Source organism: Salmo salar, chromosome ssa01 (assembly GCF_905237065.1).
Source record: "Salmo salar chromosome ssa01, Ssal_v3.1, whole genome shotgun sequence".
NCBI classification, from domain to species: Eukaryota; Metazoa; Chordata; class Actinopteri; order Salmoniformes; family Salmonidae; genus Salmo; species Salmo salar.
The window spans coordinates 90,209,258-90,231,390 of record NC_059442.1 but is presented as its reverse complement, the minus strand read 5'-3'; the positions used below and the strand labels follow the sequence as shown (position 1 = coordinate 90,231,390).

The window sequence follows — 22,133 nt, the reverse complement described above, 5'->3', positions numbered from 1 at the left end:
TCGAAAGGTTGCAAGATCGAAATAGGTAGAGTTGCAAAGAAAAAGCCATTTCTCAGACTGGCCAATAAAAAGAAAAGATTAAGATGGGCAAAAGAACACAGACACTGGACAGAGGATCTCTGGCTAGAAGGCCAGCATCCCGGACAAGTCTCAGAAACTGTGGGGGAACCCCTGTAAGTTCTTCAAAGAATCTTTGAAAAAGGTTATTCGAAGCACCCCTCATAATTGTTCCTCAAAGAACCTTTTGGGGTTAATTTTTTTTAACTCCCTGTCCCCCGTTTCCATCATAATTTAAAAAAATATTATAATACAAATATTGACAATATTGATTTAAATAGTTCATTGTTATTTAGTGGCACCACACATGTGAATTAGTATTTACAAAACAATTTACTAAACAAAACACATTACAAAATTGCAAAAATAAAATGATTTAACCTTTATTTAACTAGGCACATCAGTTAAGAACAAATTCTTATTTACAATGACTGCCTACACTGGCTAAACCCAGATGACGCTGGGCCGATTGTGCGCCGCCCTATGGGACTCCCAATCACTGCCAGATGTATACAGCCTGGCGTCGAACCAGGGACTGTAGTGATGCCTCTTGCATAAAGACGTTGATGAAGAAGCCACGTTTGCCTCAGGATCCACCCCAGTTGGTATTCTGTGGAACCATGCATTTTTTCGGTGCGGCCCATTGTCCAGCCCTTTGTCCACTGATCTCCACGGATGGTTGTCGGCAAATTTGCATACTCTGCAAGAACACATTCACATTATCGAATTAATTACACAGTATGCCTACACATTGATAGGCTGTATACTATTCTTTAAAGAAAATGCACTGAAACTAAAATAACTTTTGTTTTGGTGATCCTCTCAGCACCGGCTCATTTTCAAGTCCTCTGGTGGTTACAGTCCTAACCCTGGAACGGTGGCACCAAAATAAATAAATTAAAGACCTACAACACCTACGATAGTCCTACAGTATATCAAAAAATATTTGTTTCACTTCTACATGTAGGCCTCCTGATTTAAACCCGATCTAACTTGTTTGGCATCAACTGAAATCATTCATCCGTAATGATACAATACTCCCCCTACCCTCCTTCTTGGCAAGCATCTATTGTCCTGCTAATAGCCCATAATGGGTGGATGGATGGCTTATTTTGTATTCCAATGTATTGAACGAATGTATTAATTACAGTAATTTACCATTCTCACTCTCGGACTGGAAACGTTGTTTGCAGAGTTCCTGATCTTATTTTCAAGTCCTTGTTTAAAAAATAACTATATTTTGGAGATTATTTCGTTTTCAAATAACCGAAATTGAACAGTTGTAATCTGAAAAAAGGAAAAAGTCTATTGTCCTGCTAATAGCCCATCCTAGAAACGTTGTTTGCAGAAGAAACCAAAAGTCCACCACCTGGCCGGCCAAACCCTCCCCCAACCCGGACGACGCCAGGCCAATTGTACGTTACCTCATGGGTCTCCCGGTCGTGGCCAGCACGTGTATCGAACCAGCATCTGCGTCACTCGGGAGGCCCCATCCACAAAATGTTTAATGCTGATCAATTGCCTTGCACAAAGTATTAAAATGCTGAAATTCTACTTAAACAGGACTCTTAAAGAATTTAATAAAAAAAATAAAAAAAATGTTGATCACAGAAACAATGAGAAAATACAGAAAAATAAATAAATAATGAAATGCTAATTATATAAAGCAGCCCGTGTAATCATCTGCTAGAGAGTAGCTACAATCGGCCCGAGCCTCAAGTAATACATTTGGGCCAGATAACTCACACCGGAATCGGCCAGAGCCCCAAGTAATACATATGGGCCAGATGACTCACACCGGAATCGGCCCGAGGCCGATCATTATCAATAGATATGCTGGACCCTATGTCAGAGAGGTTTTTTTGGGACCACATTATGACTATTGTTCTGCTAATAGCCCTTGTGAAAACATGTTTCCAAAAGGCCTCCAGGGCCGACAGAGAAGTTCCTTACTTTTCCCCCCTTCCACTTGCCTCTTCCATTTATTCCCATAGTAATTTCTTATGGTTTGCATTGCAAATGAGGGCATAAACTGGGTCAAGACGCCAGCAGAGTAAGTAGACCTTTATGTAGTAAAATAAAGGTTAAATTAAAATAAATAAATAAGACCTACAACACGTTTAACAGCACATTACTCAACACTAGTGAGACTCATGTTGCCTACAGTAGGCCTACAGTATATCTAAAAATATTTTCATGTGTTTGATGTATTTGATACCATTTCACTGATTCCACTCCAGTCATTACCATGAACCCATCCTACCCAATTAAGATGCCACCAACCTCCTGTATTATATCCCCTTTCTAAATAGAGGCTGAATATCTTTGGTGAACAGTTGTTTTCATCTCCACCTCCAACCTGAAGTACTTCACCAAGGAGATGACAGCTGAGTTCTATGCTCTATAAGGCATGTTCCTGGCCCAGATCAACAAGTATGTGGTCATATTTCCTCACTCTTCGGGTTGACTTGGTGACAGGCTCACTCTTCATGTTGACTTGGTGACAGGCTCACTCTTTGGGTTGACTTGGTGACGGGCTCACTCTTCGGGTTGACTTGGTGACGGGCTCACTCTTTGGGTTGACTTGGTGACAGGCTCACTCTTCGGGTTGACTTGGTGACAGGCTCACTCTTCGGGTTGACTTGGTGACGGGCTCACTCTTTGGGTTGACTTGGTGACAGGCTCACTCTTCGGGTTGACTTGGTGACAGGCTCACTCTTCGGGTTGACTTGGTGACAGGCTCCAGTTATAACCTCAGACACTTATTTCTAACCGTGTTACTACACTACACTATTCTCACTGCAAGGGGTGTCTTTGGAGAAGCTGACAGACAGACAGACAGACAGACAGACAGACAGACAGACAGACAGACAGACAGACAGACAGACAGACAGACAGACAGACAGACAGACAGACAGACAGACAGACAGACAGACAGACAGACAGACAGACAGACAGACAGACAGACACACACAGACAGACACACACACACACAAAAAAACCATGCAGCACACACACACAACCCCCTCCGTGCCCTTCTCCAATCTCTCTTTCACGCACACACACACTGCTTTCCCCCTCACCTCTCAGCGCCAACTCATCTCATCAGCCCTGACATGATGGCGGTGCCCCACAGGGTGAAAGACAAATTGGGGACGGCTATTAAATATCTGCGCCCGAATAATTAACTCGCTGGCAATTTACTGGAATCAGCAGAAATTAGCCTAACCTCAGCAGTAGGGCCCTAATGCAGTCATTAAGAACACACACACACACACAGACACACCACAACGCACTCTCACTCTGCAGGAGTATGAACAGCATGGTTCAGACCTGGGGTAGAGGTTTGGGGTGTACAGTTAGGTGATGTGTGTGTGACTTGACACACGGCTGGGCGTTTCTCCCCGCTCCACTCTCCTCCCTCCTCAGCCCGCTCCCCTCTCCCCTCATCCCATTCCCTCTCTTCGCTCTCCTCTCCTCTCCAGCTCCTCCCTCCTCTTGCCTCTCTCCGCTCCCCTCTCCCCGCTCCTCTCCTCACCCCCCTCTACCCGCTTTGCTCCCGCTGAGGAGAAACTGTTTATGTGCTTTAACACGGTCAATGTGACTGTAGGGGCCTGGCTCAGACTCCCACAGCAATCAGCCTCCACGTTCCTTTATCTCAATTCCAAATAGGTTTTTATAATAACACATTATAATTGATTGGCCTGGGAGCCATTTTACACTATGTGTGTTTACTCCTCACGGTTTGATGTGTGGAACGTCTCCCAAAATTATGGGGTTGTTTGACTAAGCCCTGTTGAGCTTTTGTTCGGTTGACAGACAAGTGGCTTTATTTTGACTGAGGGACATGTTTATTTTTTATGGGGTGCCTTGCCCATTATTACTTAATCAAGTCCCAAATGGGGTGTACAATTATTATGGTTTATGGCTTACAGGGGAGGAGGATGCATTGAAAGTGGCTGATGGTTGAACATATTTTTCACAGTCTGCATAGCACAACAGTCAAACATAGGTGTCTCTTTATGTGTGTGTCTGCTTAATGTTTAACCTATAAAAGGAACACTTGAGCTGTGAGTTCTAGATTTTGGAAGCAGGATAAGGAATCCTCAAGGACTCCCAAGTTTATCTGCATTGGTTTCTCTCTAAGCTGTAGCCTCTTCTGCGTTTAAGCTTATACTCAGATCCAGTATACAGAGCCATAACCTGCTTTGTGACGTGTTGATGAAATGTTGTGATGCTGTTAAGCTGCAATGTCACTGTGCTATTAAAGCTCATTGATCAGCTCCGTGTGATAACGTGAGACTGGCTTTGACGTACTTCACCACAGTAAAAGCTCTAGACCTTCACTGGCATAGAAGTCATGCTACATTAAGACCTGCACAGAAGTCATGCTACATTAAGACCTGCACAGAAGTCATGCTACATTGAGACCTGCACAGAAGTCATGCTACATTAAGGCCTGCACAGAAGTCATGCTACATTAAGGCCTTCACAGAAGTCATGCTACATTAAAACCTGCACATAATTCATGCCTAATTGAGTCCTTCACAGAATTCATGCCACATTAAGTCCTTCACAGAAGTCATGCTACAGTAAGTGCTAATGCTTGCTGTAATGGTGGGAGGAGAGCCTTGTAGATGAAGAGGGGACGATGAATCCCCCTTCTCTCTCTTTCTCAACATACTCCCACCTCTATTTTCCATTCTCTCTCTTCTTCTCCCTCTCCCTCTCCCCATTCCTCTCCATAGTCTCATCCCCTCTTTCTCCTTCTCTTGCCATTCCCTCTTCCTCCCCACTCCTCTATCCTCCCTTCTCTGATTCTGTCTCCATCTCCTCCCTCTCCATATCCCCCCTTCCCTATCACTCTCTTCATTACTCCCCCTCTCCTTCAGGTCAGAGGAGGCTAACAAGGCGTTCTCGGTGGTGTTCCAGATGCATGATGTCTTAGTGAAGGCCTGGGCCATGTGGGGGGACGACCTGGAGAACATCTTCATTAAGGAGCACCAGCTGCACCTGGGTGTGTCCGCCCTCACCTGCTGCCTGCCGACACCAGAACGAGAGCAAGTCACGCAAGTACCTGGCCGAGGTGGGTTAAACTTAGTTCTCCCCACTACTGCTTGTGTGATCCAAGCAAACACAGATGAGCTAGAGTAATATCCCTATGTGAGGCACAGCTACTGGTAACCTTCCAGCTTCTATCTCATGATGCACAGCTACTGGTAACCTTCCAGCTTCTACCTCATGATGCACAGCTACTAGTAACCTTTTAGCTTCTACCTCATGATGCACAGCTACTGGTAACCTTCCAGCTTCTACCTCATACAAGACACAGCTACTGGTAACCTTCCAGCTTTTTCCTCATATGAGGTACAGCTTCTGTCAGAGGTCACCAAGTGCAACATAGCTTAAGCGTGTAAATCAGCTAGAAAGATGTGTCGGCATCGAGTAATTGTCTCTGGCCCCTCCCAGTTAGGGGGAGTGATGAGCTCTACAGCAGAGTTAAACAACTCAATCGCTGGTTGAAAACTGTTTTCTGCCCCTTCCAAAAGATAGAATTTTTAGATAATTGGCCCTCTTTCTGGGACTCACCCACAAACAGGACCAAGCCTGGCCTTGCTGAGGAGTGACATACACCATCCAAGCTGGAGGGGTGCTCTCATCTTATCTATGAACATAGACAGGGCTCTAACTCCATTAGCTCCACAATGAGATAGGGTGCAGGCCAGGCAGCAGGCTGTTAGCCAGCCTGCCAGCTTAGTGGAGTCTGCCACTAGCACAGTCAGTGTAGTCAGCTCAGCTATCCTCTTTGAGACCATGTCTGTGCCTCGATCTAGGTTGGGCAAAACTAAACATGGCGGTGTTTGCCTTAGCAATCTCACTGGAATAAAGACCTCCTCCATTCCTGTCATTATTGAAAGAGATTGTGATATCCCACATCTCAAAATAGGGCTACTTAATGTTAGATCCCTCACCTCCAAGGCGGTTATAGTCAATAAACTAATCACTGATCATAATCTTGATGTGACTGGCCTGTCTGAAACATGGCTTAAGCCTGATTAATTTACTGTGTGAGGCCTCTTCTCCTGGTTAACCTAGTGACCATATCCCCCGCGCATCCCGCAAAGGCGGAGGTGTTGCTAACATTTACAACAGCAAATTTCAATTTACAAAAAAAAAGACTGCGTTTTTGTCTTTTGAGCTTCTAGTCATTAAATCTATGCAGCCTACTCAATCACTTTTTATAGCTACTGTTTACAGGCTCCCTGGGCCGTATACAGCATTCCTTACTGAGTTCCCTGAATTCCTATTGGACCTTGTAGTCATTGAAGATAATATTCATCATTTGTGGTGACTTTAATATTTACATGGAAATGTCCACAGACCCACTCCAAAATGCTTTCGGAACCATCATCGACTCAGTGGGTTTTGTCCAACATGTCATACTCTGGACCTAGTTTTGTCCCGTGGAATAAATGTTGTGGATCTTAATGTTTTTCCTCATCATCCTGGACTATCGGACCACCATTTTATTACATTTGCAATCTCAACAAATAATCTGCTCAGACCCAACCAAGGATCATCAAAAGCCATGCTATAAATTATTGGACAACCCAACGATTCCTAGATACCCTTCCAAATTCCCTCCACCTACCCAAGGACGTCAGAGTACAAAAATCAGTTAACCACCTAACTGAGGAACTCAATTTCACCTTGTGTAATACCCTAGATGAAGTCGCACCCCTAAAAATAAAAAACATTTGTCATAAGAAACGAGCTCCCTGGTATACAGAAAATACCCGAGCTATGAAGCAAGCTTCCAGAAAATTGGAATGGAAATGGTGCTACACCAAACTGGAAGTCTTCTGACTAGCTTGGAAAGACACTGCACGGTACTATCGAAAAGCCCTCACTGCTGCTCGATCATCCTATTTTTCCAACTTAATTGAGGAAAATAAGAACAATCTTAATTTATATTCGATACTGTCGCAAAGCTAACTTAAAAGCAGTATTCCCCAAGAGAGGATGGCTTCACTTCAGCAGTGATAAATTCATGAACTTCTTTGACGAAAGATCATGATCATTAGAAAGCAAATTACTGACTCCTCTTTAAATCTGCGTATTACTCCAAAGCTCAGTTGTCACGAGTCTGCACAACACTGCCAGAACCTAGGATCATAGGAGCCACTCAAGTTTTTTTAATCCTACATCTCTTGACACATTCATGAAAAATGTCAAGGCCTCTAAACCTTCAAGATGCATACTGGACCCTATTCCAAATAAACTACTGAAAGAGCTGATTCCTGAGCTTGGCCCTCCTATGTTGAACATAAAAACGGCTGCCTATCCACCAGATGTGTACCAAACTCACTAAAAGTTGCAGTAATTAAGCCTCTCTTGAAAAAGCCAAACCTTGACCCAGAAAATATTAAAAACTATCAGCCTATATTGAATCTCCCATTCCTCTCAAACATTTTAGAAAAAGCTGTTTCCCACTCACTGCCTTCCTGAAGACAATGTATACGAAATGCTTCAGTCTGTTTTTAACCCATTCATAGCACTGAGACTGCACTCGTGAAGGTGGTAAATTTCCTTTTAATGGCGTCAGACCAAGGCTCTGCATCTGTCCTCGTGCTTCTAGACCTTAGTACTGCTTTTGACACCATCGATCACCACATTCTTTTTGAGAGATTGGAAACCCAAATTAGCCTACACGGACAAGTTCTGGCCTGGTTTTGATCTTATCTGTTGGAAAGATATTACTTTGTCTCTGTGGATGGTTTGTCCTCTTACATATCTGTAACTGTAAGTTTCGGTGTTCCTCAAGATTCTGTTTTAGGACCACTATTGTTTTCACTATATATTTTACCTCTTGGTGATGTCATTCGAAAACATAATGTTAACTTTTACTGCTACAAGGACGATACACAGCTGTACATTTCAATGAAACATGGTGAAGCCCCAAAATTGCCATCGATAGAAGCCTGTGTTTCAGACATAAGGAAGTCGATGGAAGCACATTTTTTGCTTTTAAACTTGGACAAATCAGAGATGGTAGTTCTAGTTCCCAAGAAACAAAGAGAACTTCTGTTGGATCTGACAATTCATCTTGATGGTTGTACAGTCATCTCAAATGAAACTGTGAAGGACCTCGGCGTTACTCTGGACCGTGATCTCTCTTTTGGCAAACACATCAAGACTATTTCAAGGACAGCTTTTTTCCATCTACATAACATTACAAAAATCTGAAACTTTCTGTCCGTAAACGATGCAGAAAAGCTAATCCATGCTTTTGTCACTTCTAGATTAGACAACTGCAATGCTCTACTTTCCGGCTACCCGGATGAAGCACTAAATAAACTTCAGTTATTTCTAAACACGGCTGCTAGAACCTTGACTAGAACACAAAAATGTGATCATATTACTCCAGTGCTAGGCTCTCTACACTGGCTTCCTGTTAAGGATAGGGCTGATTTCAAGGTTTTACTGCTAACCTACAAAGCATTACATGGGCTTGCTCCTACCTATCTCTCTGATTTTGGTCCTGCCGTATATACCCACACGTACGCTATTGTCACAAGACGCAGGCCTCCTTATTGTCCCTAGAATTTCTAATCAAACAGCTCGAGGCAGGGTTTTCTCCTATAGATCACCATTTTTATGTAATGGTCTGCCTATCCATGTGAGAGATGCAGACTCTGTCTTGACTTTTAAGTCTTTATTGAAAACTCATATCTTCAGAAGGTCCTATGATTGAGTGTAGTCTGGCCCAGGGGTGTGAAGGTGAGCGGAAAGGCACTGGAGCGACAAACCGCCTTGCTGTCTCTGCCTGGCCGGTTCCCCTCTCTCCACTGGGATTCTCTGCCTCTATTATGGTGGCTGAGTCACTGGCTTACTGGTGTTCTTCCATGCCGTCCATAGGATGGGTACGTCACTTGAGTGGATTGAGTCACTGATGTGATCTTCCTGTCTGGGTTGACGCCCCCCTCGGGTTCGTGCCGTGGGTGGAGATCTTCGTGGGCTATACTCAGCCTTGCCTCAGGATAGTAAGTTGGCGGTTTGAAGATATCCCTCTAGCGGTGTGGAGGCTGTGCTTTGGCAAAGTGGGTGGGGTAATATACTGCCTGTTTGGCCCTGTCCGGGGGTATTGTCGGATGGGGCCACAGTGTCTCCCGACCCATCCTGTTCAGCCTCCAGTATTTATGCTGCAATAGTTTATGTGTCAGGGGGCTAGGGTCAGTCTGTTGTATCTGGAGTGTTTCTCCTGTCTTATCCGGTGTCCTGTGTGAATTTAAGTATGCTCCCTCTAATTCCCTCTCCCTTCCCTTTCGGAGGACCTGAGCATTAGGACCTTGCCTCAGGACTACCTGGCCTGATGACTCCTTGCTGTCCCCTGTCCACCTGGTCATGCTGCTGCTCCAGTTTCAACTGTTCTGCCTGCGGCTATGGAACCCTGACCTGTTCACCGGATGTCCTACCTTGTCCCGGACTTGCTGTTTTCGACACTCTCTCTACAGCACCTGCTGTCTCTAACTCTGAATGCTCGGATATGAAAAGCCAACTGACATTTACTTTTGTGGTGCTGACCTGTTGCACCCTCTACAACCACTGTGATTATTATTATTATTTGACCCTGCTGGTCATCTATGAACATTTGAACATCTTGGCCATGTACTGTTATTATCTCAACCCGGCACAGTCAGAAGAGGGCTGGCCACTCATCAGAGCCTGGTTCCTCTCTAGGTTTCTTCCTAGGTTCCAGCCTTTCTAGGGATTTTTCCTAGTCACTGTGCTTCTACATCTGCATTGCTTGCTGTTTGGGGTTTCAGGCTGGGTTTCTGTATAGCGCTTTGTGACATCGGCTGATCTGTAAATGACTTTATAAATACATTTCATTGATTGATTGAGCTACAGGTAAACTTGCAGCTTCTACCCCATGAAGCACAGCTACTGGTAACTTTCCAGCTTCTCCCTCATGAACCACAGCTCCTGATAACCTTTCAGATTCTACCTCATATGAGGCACAGCTACTGATAACCTTGCAGCTTCTACCTCATGAGGCACAGCTACTGGTAACCTTCCAGCTTCTAGCATATATGAGGCACAGCTGCTGGTAACCTTGCAGCTTCTATGAAGGACAGAGCTCTAGCCAACATTTGGCGTATGAAACTGCTAATATTATGGGTCACAAACGGTGGGTTTATATATTTTTTTATTTCATCTTTATTTAACCAGGTAGGCCAGTTGAGAACAAGTTCTCATTTACAACTGTGAGCTGGTCAAGATAAAGCAAAGCATTTTGACTAAAACAACAACACAGAGTTACACATGGGATAAACAAACATACAGTCAATAACACAATAGAACAATCTGTATACAGTGTGTGCAAATGAAGTAAGGAGGTAAGGCAATAAATAGGCCAATAGTGGCGAAGTAATTACAATTTATCAATTTACACTGGAGAGATATATGTGCAGATGAGGATGTGCAAGTAGATATACTGGTGTGCAAAAGAGCAGAAAAACAAATATGGGGATGAGGTAGGTTATTGGTTGGATGGGTTATTTACAGATGGGCTGTGTACAGCTGAAGCGATCGGTAAGCTGCTCTGACAGCTAACGCTTAGAGTTAGTAAGGGAGATATAAGTCTCCAACTTCAATAATTTTTGCAATTCATTCCAGTCATTGGCAGCAGAGAACTGGAAGGAAAGGCGGCCAAAGCAGGTATTGGTTTTGGGGATGACCAGTGAAATATACCTGCTGGAGCGCGTGCTACGGGTGGGTGTTGCTATGGTGACCAGTGAGCTGAGATAAGGCGGCGCTATACCTAGCAAAGACTTATAGATGACCTGCAGCCATTGGGCAACGAATATGTAGCGAGGACCAGCCAAAGAGAGCATACAGGTCGCCATGGTGGGTTGTATATGGGGCTTTGGTGACAAAACGGATGGTTCTGTGATAGACTGCATCCAGTTTGCTGAGTAAAGTGTTGGAGGCTAATTTGTAAATGACATCGCCGAAGTCAAGGATTGGTAGGACAGTCAGTTTTACGAGGGTAAGTTCGGAAGCATGAGTGAAGGAAGCTTTGTTGCGAAATAGGAAGTTGATTCTAGATTTAACTTTGGATTGGAGATGCTTAATGTGAGTCTGGAAGGAGAGTTTACAGTCTAGCCAGACACCTAGGTATTTATAGTTGTCTACATATTCTAAGTCAGAACCGTCCAAAGTAGTGATGCTAGTCTGGCGGGCGGGCAGCGATCCGTTGAAGAGAATGCATTTAGTTTTACTAGCATTTAAGAGCAGTTGGAGGCCACGGAAGGAGTGTTGTATGGCGTTGAAGCTTGCCTTGCACCTTTACCTGTGAAGGTCTCGCACACAGATGAACAGGAAGACTCTTGTGAAGTTTAACTCCCACAAATGGTTCTCGGCGTGTAGGAGTTGTGTTCATCAGCCGTTATTTAGACTAGGTTTTCCAAGATAACTCAAAATGGAGTATTTAGTGAAAGCACTTTCTCTTTTTGTTCCACCGAGTGGAGCATCCATGTCAAAGAAAGACCATCTATTCTTCACAACCAATCACTGCCATAGTCTCCTTTAATTTCATGCTTCGCTCAGACTGACCCTCACTAACAACAAGACCAGACCACACCGCACAGCCTCAGCTCAGACTGTCCCTCACTAACAACCAGACCAGACCACGCCGCCCAGCCTCAGATCAGACTGACCCTAGCTAACAACCAGACCACACGGCACCAGCCTCAGCTCAGATTGACCCTTGCTAACAGTCAGACCACACCGCCCAGCATCAGCTCAGACTGACCCTCACTAACAACCAGACCACACCGCCCAGTCTCCGCTCCAGACCAATCAATACTACACACCCTGATCCTATGATGCTCTTTCAGGAGGCCTAGCTGACTGTGGTTCCAGAAAGAGCAATGGACAGTTGTAGCCAATAGTCCAACAGCAAAAGCTATTGTAGATGGATTATATACGGTGGTGTTAGATCACTGTTCTCAGAAATACATTATATATACAAAAGTATGAGGACACTCCTTCAAATAAGTGGATTTGGCTATTCCACTTAGTAAGGCCATTCTACTGCAATCTCTATAGACAAACATTGGCAGTAGAATGGCCTTACTAACGAACTCAGTGACTTTCAACCTGGCACTGTCATAGGATGCCATCTTTCCAACAAGTCAGTTCATCAGCTGTAAATTCTGTTATTCTGAAGTGGAAACGTCTAGGATCTACAATGGCTGAGCTGCGAAGTGGTTGGCCACCCAAGCTCACAGAACGGGCCGAGCAGCCACACACAAGCCTAAGATCATCATACGCAATGCCAAGCGTCGTCTGGTGTAAAGCTCGCCGCCATGGTTTGGGCTAGGCCCCTTACTTCCAGTGAAGGGACATCTTAACGCTACTGCATACAATGACATGCTAGATGATTCGGGGCTTCCAAATTTGTGGCAACAGTTTGGGGAAGGCCCTTTCCTATTTCACCATGACAATGCCCCGTGTACAAAGCGAGGTCCATACAGAAATAGTGTGTCGAGATCGGTGTGGAAGAACTTTTCTGGCCTGTTCAGAGCTCTGACCCATCTGACCCAACTCAAACCCATCAAACACCTTTGAGATGAATTGGAATGCTGACTTTGAGCCAGGCCTAATCGCCCAATATTAGTGCCCGACCTCACTAATGCTCTTGTGGCTGAATGGTAGCAAGTCTCCGAAGCATTGTTCCAACATCTAGTGGAAAGCCTTCCCAGAAGAGTGGAGGCTGTTATAGCAGCAAAGAGGGGACCAACTCCATATTAATGACCATGATTTTGGAATTAGATATTCGACGAGCAGGTGTCCACAAACTTTTGGTCATGTAGTGTATGTCCAGATAAGATACTGTAGTTGATCTTCATTCGGTGATGGTGGAACTGGACAACAGCATATAATGCACTAAATGGACAATAGGGTGTCAATAAGATGAAGATGGCCTGTATTAAAATTGAAAGAGTAACAGGACAACAGTCTCTCCCTCTCCAGTGTGTGCTGTGATATTGTCTGTCACACAAATACTGTAATCATCTTTCACAGAAATAATCACAGGCCATTCCATTTCCTATGGGTTGGCGTTTCTGTGGATGAACATTAAACAATGCACTCACACACAAAGATAGGGGAGTCTGTTGCCCTTGATATTGTATGAAGAGATGAGATGGCTGGCTGGGGCATGGTAACTGCGTTGTGTCCCAAATGGCACCCTATTCCCTATGTAGTTAACTGTTTTTGGTTAACTGTCAAAAGTAGTGCACTATATAGAGAATAGTGTCCCATTTGGGACGCACTCTGGGTCTGGTCCTGGTAGCGTTATCAGTAATCATACATAAGCTGTGTGGCCTGGCTGGCTGATTGAAAGGGGTAGAGGGCCAGGAGGGTGGAGGGGCTGGGGGGGTTTATGTCTCCATCAACAGTCCCTCCCAGGAGGGAGTTCACCTCAGTGACCCCTCTCTCTACTCCTCCCCCTCTCAAAGTGCCTAGAGCTTGCCAGGAAAGCAACCTCCCCCTTTCCCTCTCACTGTGCATGTGTGCCACTGATCTTAGCTGCAGAGATGGTCCGGTGATGATACTACAGGCAATTAAGCCCTTTAGTTACCATTGAAATGTTGATGACAACCTCCCTCTAACGGTGTCACTATTCTCACCCCCCTCTCTATCTCTCTCTCCTGCCCTTTTTCATCCCTCCATCCCCAGGTGCCTTGGCTGCTGAGTTTCCATGACAAGAACATCCTGGCGGATGCTGTGGACAAGTACTGCATCGGGGTGCCGCCCATTCAGTGGTTGGCATGGATACCACAGCTCCTGAACTTCCTGGTGGGGTCATAGGGCAAACCCCTGCTCAACCTCATCAGCCAGGTACGTCAATCTGTCTACTACAGCATACCTGTGACCACCCACAAGACACCTGTACCCACAGAGATCCTATTGAATTAAGTTCTAATATATAATTATATGCCTGTGGCCACCTCATGTCCATAGAATAAGCCCATCTGTCTACAGCACACCCCATTAGAATTAGAAATCTACAGTATAAAAAGGAAGGTAAGTGTTGTTAGGGTACACAATAATAGATCTTTGTAGATGGGTAGTCTTTGGCAAAGGGGTTCATTGGTTAATTTACAAAACAAAACGAGGAGGACCAAAGCACTCTTCCATATATAGTGTTTCTCAACTTTCTCAACTTTTTTGTACCAGGTACGGGCAAGCTGTGGACCTTCCTGTACCACAAGCAATCAGCCCTCCCCTCCTCATCACTCTTAAATGTGTTTTTTTCCCCCCATATGTATCTGTCCATGTGTGTCTGTGTCCGTGGCTGAGGGGAAAGGGGTGTGTGTGCGCATAAGAGTGCCGCCATGTCAGCCTAATAAAGATAGATTAACAGCAATCAGTGCCAGTGGCCTCTCTCCAGCACTTTGGATTTATGAAATTAACCATTCATATTCCTCTCCTCTCATTTATTGGCTTCCCCCTCTTCCCCTCTCTCCAGTGAGCCTTTTCAAATGATTTATGGAAGGAATGATTATTAAGTTAATATCAAATGCATCTGCAGTGCAGGAACAGAGCTGCCAATTAAAGTAGGTGACTAATTTGCTTTCCGTTAATTAAGTATTATTTAAAGTGGCGTGAACTTCAAAGAATTGTTGGCTACGTCAAACACCCCTCATCCAGCCGGTAGAGCGGGAAATGGGAGAGAAGGAGGGAGGAGGAGTAGTAGGGAATGAAGAGAGAGAGAACAGAGAGTGTGAGAGAAGGGAGAGCAAAGAGTCGAGAGAGTAGTTGTAAGGCCTAATTGGCAGCACACCACCTAAGTAAGTTTGGATGCCAGTTAGGGTTAGATGTCAGTTAGTATCTATCTGATCTCAGAATCTGTCTGTAGCACACCATATTAAGGATAGTAAGTCAATCCCACGTCAAGTGCTTAATGGAATAGAAATATGGCTTTGTTAGTTGTTAAATCAGGCTTCCTCAACCTTTTTTTGATCCAGCACTCCCTTTACCTATTACATGAGTGGAGAGACATCAAGGAGAGGTTTTTGAATGTCTTTTGGCGTTTGGTATTTGGGGAGTGAATGGGTGAGGCCTTTCCCCCCTCCTCATCCCTCCTCGCCCTTTGATAAGTGAAGGGTAAAAGGTTGAGTGTCTTTCTGTAAAATAAAAAAAGCAGCAAAGCACCTTTTTAATGGATGGAAGCCTTTATCTCAGCGATGCTGAATAATTTAGTGTTTCTCCGCGGGATTCAGGTGCACGACGGGATGTTTTAAAAATGGACAGTGAAATATTAATGAAGGTTAGCCCTGAGGGGCAGAGGAGAGATGAATCACAGCGTTAACATTCCTTTAGACAATCTAACACCCCTCCTCCTCACCCCCTCCAAAATATGACATCCTTCATCGCCTGATCTCAACTTCCTCTCCTTCTTCCTTCTCTCCTTCTTCCTCCTTTCATCTTTAATCTGCCACTTAAGGTTACTACAAGCTTCACTCCATCGATCTACGTGAGTGTGTGCACGTGGGTGTAGTGGGATTTTTGGATTAGCGGACACCTTTTGTTAACATGATGGCAATGTTTTAAAATGTTTGTCTTTTCATTTTGTGAAAGCAAGGAAGAGTCGCCTTCCCTTACTTGTAGTAGCTAGCTGACAGCCTAGCTAGATGGTTTCACCCTGGATAAAAATATAGCAAGCTACCTAGCCTTTTTAGCTTCCCACATCTCTGGCAAATATTATTATACTTGCTGGTGTAACATAAAACATTTTCCCAGTTTGATATGCTGCTTGTGTATACATTCCCATATCAGCTAAAAATAAACAGCACATGGCTAGCTAGATCAAATCAAAATGTATTCATCACAACAGGTGTAGACTTTACCATGAAATGTTTACTTATGAGCCCTTTCCCAACAATGCAGAGTTAAAAAGTGAGATTTTTTCTTTTGCAAATAACAAAAAATACAATTAAAAAGGAAATAGTAACACAATAACAATAACGAGGCTGTAGAGTACTGGTACTGTGGTACGAGGTAGTTGAGGTAATAATGAGGCTCCAGAGTACTGGTACTGGGGTACGAGGTAGTGAGGTAATAACGAGGCTCTAGAGTACTGGTACTGGGGTATGAGATAGTGAGGTTATAACGAGGCTCTAGAGTACTGGTACTGGGGTACGAGGTAGTGAGGTAATAACGAGGATCCTGAGCACTGGTACGAGGTAGTGTGGTAATAACAAGGCTATATACAAGGAGTACTGTACTGGGGTATGAGGTAGTTGAGGTAATAACTAGGCTATATGCAAGGAGTACTGGTACTGGGGTACGAGGTAGTTGAGGTATAACGAGGCTATATACAAGGAGTACTGGTACAGGGGTACAAGGTAGTTGAGGTAATAACAAGAATGTACAGGGAGTACTAGTACCGAGTCAGGGTACGAGGTAGTTGAAGTAATAACGAGGCTATATACAAGGAGTACTGGTACCGAGTCAATGTGCAGGGGTACGAGGTAATTGAGGTAATATGTACTGTACATGTAGGTAGGGGTATAACATTTCCTCATCTCCCACCCCTTCTAATGCGACTAGCCCCGATACTCCTCCATCTTTTTCCCCTGCCCCGCTACAAAGTTTCTCCCTGCAGGCGGTCACTGAGTCCAATGTGCTAAAGGAGCTCCTTAAACTTTACCCCCCAAAATAATCTGGGTCAGATGGTATAGACCCTTTCTTCTTTAAGGTTGCTGCCCCTATAATCACCAATCCTATCTCTGACCTTCTTAACCTGTCTCTTCTCTTGGGGAGGTTCCCATTGCTTGGAAGGCAGTCACGGTTAGTCCTTCTTAACCTGTCTCTCCTCTTTGGGGGAGGTTCCTATTGCTTGGAAGGCAGTCACGGTTAGTCCTTTATTTAAAGGGGGAGATCAAGCTGATCCAAGATGGCGTTGCAGTGCAGATGTTGTTTGTTCTTCTCCCGTGTACATTTTTAATTTCTCATCTTTTTTGTATATAGTTCAATATATTTTCAATCTCTTTTTCCATTTTTAAATTAAATATACCTTCTGGCAACCCACCTCACCCAATGTGATATGGATCTGCTATTTTTAGACCTTATAGCCAGAATCTCCATCAGAAGCTAGCCATCAGAAGCTAACCAGCTAATTAGCTACTAGCTATTAAGTCATTGTTAGCCACTGCTAGTGGCCATTACCTTTTGCACAGACACCAGTCGCCTTCAGCCTGGATAATACTTGCCAGCCTGCCAGTATCGGACTGTTTTACTCCACTACAACACCGGATTCCTGCCGTTATCCCTGGACCATTACTCCTGATCATCACAGCTAGCTAGCTGCCACCGAGTGGCCCAGCCCCGAAGCTAGCCTTAAGCCAGGCCCACCTCCCGGCCTGCTCAGTGGACCCTATGATCACTCGGCTACACAGCTGATGCCTCCCGGACTCTTCACTTACACAACTAGAATCCACTACACCACAAGATTCTTGCCGTAAGCTCTGGACCTTTGCATCGGATCATCACTGCTAGCTAGCTGCTACCGAGTGGCTATAATGGCTAATGCCCTTGTCCCAAAGCTAGCACCAGTTAGCCGCGAGCCAGGCTAGCAATCGAAATGACTCCAGTTACAATACCTATTTTGTCAACTGGCCTGGACCCTTTGTCGACACGGAGCCCCGTCGTTCCATCACGACTGGTCTGCCGACGTAATTCCATCCATTGTGCCCTCAACCGGCCTTTGCCCGACGTCGGAGCAGACGCTTCTACTAGCCCTGGCCTGCTAACTTTTTTTTTTTTAACACCGTGTCTCCCGCTTGCTAGCATAGTAACGACTACCTAGCGGCTTCCCTGTTTCGTCTATTGCTGTTCACTGGACCCTATGATCACTTGCCTACATAGCTGATGCCTGCTGGAGTGTTCATTAATCACGGTACTCCATTTTGTTTATTTTTGTTTATCTGTCGGCCCCAGCCTCAAACTCAGGCCCTGTGTGTAGTTAACTGACCCTCTCTGCCCATTCATCGCCATTTTACCTGTTGTTGTTGTCTTAGCTGATTAGCTGTTGTTGTTTTATCCGTTGTTGTCTTAGCTAGCTCTCCCAATCAACACCTGTGATTGCTTTATGCCTTGCTTTATGTCTCTCTCTGATGTTAGTATGCCTTGTATACTGTTGTTTAGGATAGTTATCATTGTTTTAGTTGACTGCAGAGCCCCTAGTCCCACTCAGATACCTCTTTTGTCCCACATCCCACACATGCGGTGACCTCACCCAGCATAACTAGTGTGTACAGAGATGCAACCTCTCTTATCGTCACTCAATGCCTAGGTTTACCTCCACTGTACCCGTACCCTACCATACCCCTGTCTGTACATTATGCCCTGAATCTATCCTACCATGCCCAGAAATCTGCTCCTTTTATTCTCTGTCCCCAACGCACTAGACAACCAGTTTTGAAAGCCTTTAGCCATACCCTCATCCTACTCCTCCTCTGTTCTTCGGGTGATGTGGAGGTTAACCCAGGCCCTGCGTGTCCCCAGGCGCTCTCATTTGTTGACTTCTGTAACCGTAAAAGCCTTGGTTTCATGCATCAGAAGCCTTCTCCCTAAGTTTGTTTTACTCACTGCTTTAGCACACTCCACCAACCCTGATGTAATTGCCGTGTCTGAATCCTGGCTTAGGAAGGCCACCAAAAATTCGGAGATTTCCATCCCCAACTACAACATTTTTCGTCAAGATAGAACTGCCAAAGGGGGAGGAGTTGCAATCTACTGCAGAGATAGCCTGCAAAGTTCTGTCATACTTTCCAGGTCTATGCCCAAACAGTTCAACCTTCTAATTAAAAAAATTCATCTCTCCAGAAATAAGTCTCTCACTGTTGCAACCTGTTATATACCCACCTCAGCTCACAGCTGTGCCCTGGACACCATATGTCAATTGATTGCCCACCATCTGTCTTCAGAGTTTGTTCTGTTAGGTGACCTAAACTGGGATATGCTTAACACCCCGGCAGTCCTACAATCTAAGCTAGATGCCTTCAATCTCACACAAATGGTCAAGGAACCCACCAGGCACAACCCCAAATCCATAAACATGGGCAACCTCATAGATATTATCCTGACCAACTTGCCCTCCAAATACAACTCTGCTGTTTTCAATCAGGATCTCAGCGATCACTGCCTCATTGCCTGCATCCGCTATGGGTCCGCGGTCAAACGACCACCCCTCATCACTGTCAAACGCTCCCTGAAACACTTCAGCGAGCAGGCCTTTCTAATCAACCTGGCCCAGGTATCCTGGGAGGATATTTACCTCATCCCGTCAGTAGAGGATGCCTGGTCATTCATTAAAAGTAATTTCCTCACCATCTTAAATAAGCATGCTCCTTTCAAAAAATGTAGAACTAAGAACAGATATAGCCCTTGGTTCACTCCAGACCTGACTGCCCTTGACCAGCACAAAAACATCCTGTGGTGGACTGCGCAAGCATTGAATAGCCGCCGCGATATGCAACTTTTCAGGGATGTCAGGAACCAATACACGCAGTCAGTTAGGAATGCAAAGGCTATCTTTTTCAAACAGAAATTTGCATCCTGTAGCTCTAACTCCAAAAAGTTTTGGGACACTGTAAAGTCCATGTAGAATAAGTGCCCACTTCTCTGAGGCTAGGAAACACTGTCACCACAGATAAACCCACGATAATCGAGAACTTCAATAATCATTTCTCTCCAGCTGGCCATGCTTTCCTCCTGGCTACCCGAACAGCTCCGCACCCCCTGCAGCTACTTGCCAAAGCCTCCCCAGCTTCTCCTTCACCGAAATCCAGATAGCAGATGTTCTGAAAGAGCTGCAAAACCAGGACCTGTACAAATCAGCTGGGCTAGACAATCTGGACCCTCTCTTTCTAAAATGTTCTGCGGCCATTGTTGCAAAACCTATTACCAGCTTGTCAACTTCTCTTTCGTATCGTCCGAGATCCCTGAAGATTGGAAAGCTGCTGCGGTCATCCCGCTCTTCAAAGGGGTGACACTCTAGACCCAAACTGTTACAGACCTTTATCCATCCTGCCTTGCCTTTCTAAAGTTAACCTGTTAGGGCTAGGGGGCAGCATTTGCACGTCTGGATAAAATTTTTTACCCGATTTAATCTGGTTACTAATCCTACCCAGTAACTAGAATATGCATATACTTATTATATATGGATAGAAAACACTATAAAGTTTCTAAAACTGTTTGAATGGTGTCTGTGAGTATAACAGAACTCATTTGGCAGGCAAAACCCCGAGACATTTTCTGACAGGAAGTGGATACCTGATGTGTTGTATTACCTTTAAACCTATCCCATTGAAAAGCACAGGGGCTGAGGAATATTTTGGCACTTCCTATTGCTTCCACTAGATGTCACCAGCCTTTACAAAGTGTTTTGAGTCTTCTGGAGGGAGATCTGACCGAACAAGAGCCATGGAACGATGATGTCCCATTAGACACCTGGCGCGCGAGTTCATGTTGGGTACCCTCGTTCCAATACGTTATAAAAGAGTATGCATTCGTCCACCTTGAATATTATTCATGTTCTGGTTAAAAAATGCCCTAATGATTTATGCTATACAACGTTTGACATGTTTGAACGAACGTAAATATATTTTTTCCCCTCGTTCATGACGAGAAGTCCGGCTGGCTTAGATCATGTGCTAACAAGACGGAGATTTTTGGACATAAATGATGAGCTTTCTTGAACAAAACTACATTCGTTATGGACCTGTGATACCTGGAAGTGACATCTGATGAAGAGAATCAAAGGTAATGGATTATTTACATAGTATTTTCGATTTTAGATCTCCCCAACATGACGTCTAGTCTGTATCGCAACGCCGTATTTTTCTGGGCGCAGTGCTCAGATTATTGCAAAGTGTGATTTCCCAGTAAGGTTATTTTTAAATCTGGCAAGTTGATTGCGTTCAAGAGATGTAAATCTATAATTCTTTAAATGACAATATAATATTTTACCAATGTTTTCTAATTTTAATTATTTAATTTGTGACGCTGACTTGACTGCCGGTTATTGGAGGGAAATGATTTCCTCAACATCAATGCCATAGTAAAACGCTGTTTTTGGATATAAATATGAACTTGATAGAACTAAAAATGCATGCATTGTCTAACATAATGTCCTAGGAGTGTCATCTGATGGAGATTGTAAAAGGTTAGTGCATCATTTTAGCTGGTTTTATGGTTTTGGTGACCCTGTCTTTGAATCGACAAAACATTACACACAACTCTTGTAAATGTACTGTCCTAACATACTCTAAATTTATGCTTTCGCCGTAAAACCTTTTTGAAATCGTAAAACGTGGTTAGATTAAGGAGATGTTTATCTTTCAAAGGGTGTAAAATAGTTGTATGTTTGAAAAATTTGAATTTTGACATTTATTTGGATTCAAATTTGCCGCTCTTGAAATGCACCTGCTGTTGATGGAGTGCACCACGGGTGGCACGCTAGCGTCCCACCTAGCCCATAGAGGTTAACAAACAGATAACTGACCATTTCTAATCCCACTGTACCTTCTCCGCTGTGCAATCCGGTATCCGAGCTGGTCACGGGTGCACCTCAGCCATGCTCAAGGTCCTAAACGATATCATAACCGCCATCGATAAAAGACAGTACTGTGCAGCCGTCTTCATCGACCTGGCCAAGGCTTCTGACTCTGTCAATCACCGTATTCTTATCAGCAGATTCAACAGCCTTGGTTTCTCAAATGACTGCCTCGCCTGGTTCACCAACTACTTCTCAGATAGAGTTCAGTGTGTCAAATCGGAGGGCCTGTTGTCCGGACCTCTGGCAGTCTCTATGGGGGTACCACAGGGTTCAATTCGCCGGCCAACTCTTTTCTCTGTGTATATCAACGATGTCGCTCTTGCTGTGGGTGATTCCCTGATCCACCTCTACGCAGACGACACCATTCTGTATACATCTGGCCCTTCATTGGACACTGTGTTAACAAACCTCCAAACGAGCTTCAATGCCATACAACTCT

The 22,133-nt window shown here is 44.5% G+C and overlaps 1 pseudogene; it reads left to right on the top strand.

Moving 5' to 3' along the window:
• Positions 1-22,133, top strand: part of LOC106609298 (transformation/transcription domain-associated protein-like) — a 176,633-nt pseudogene that overhangs the window by 88,875 nt on the left and 65,625 nt on the right.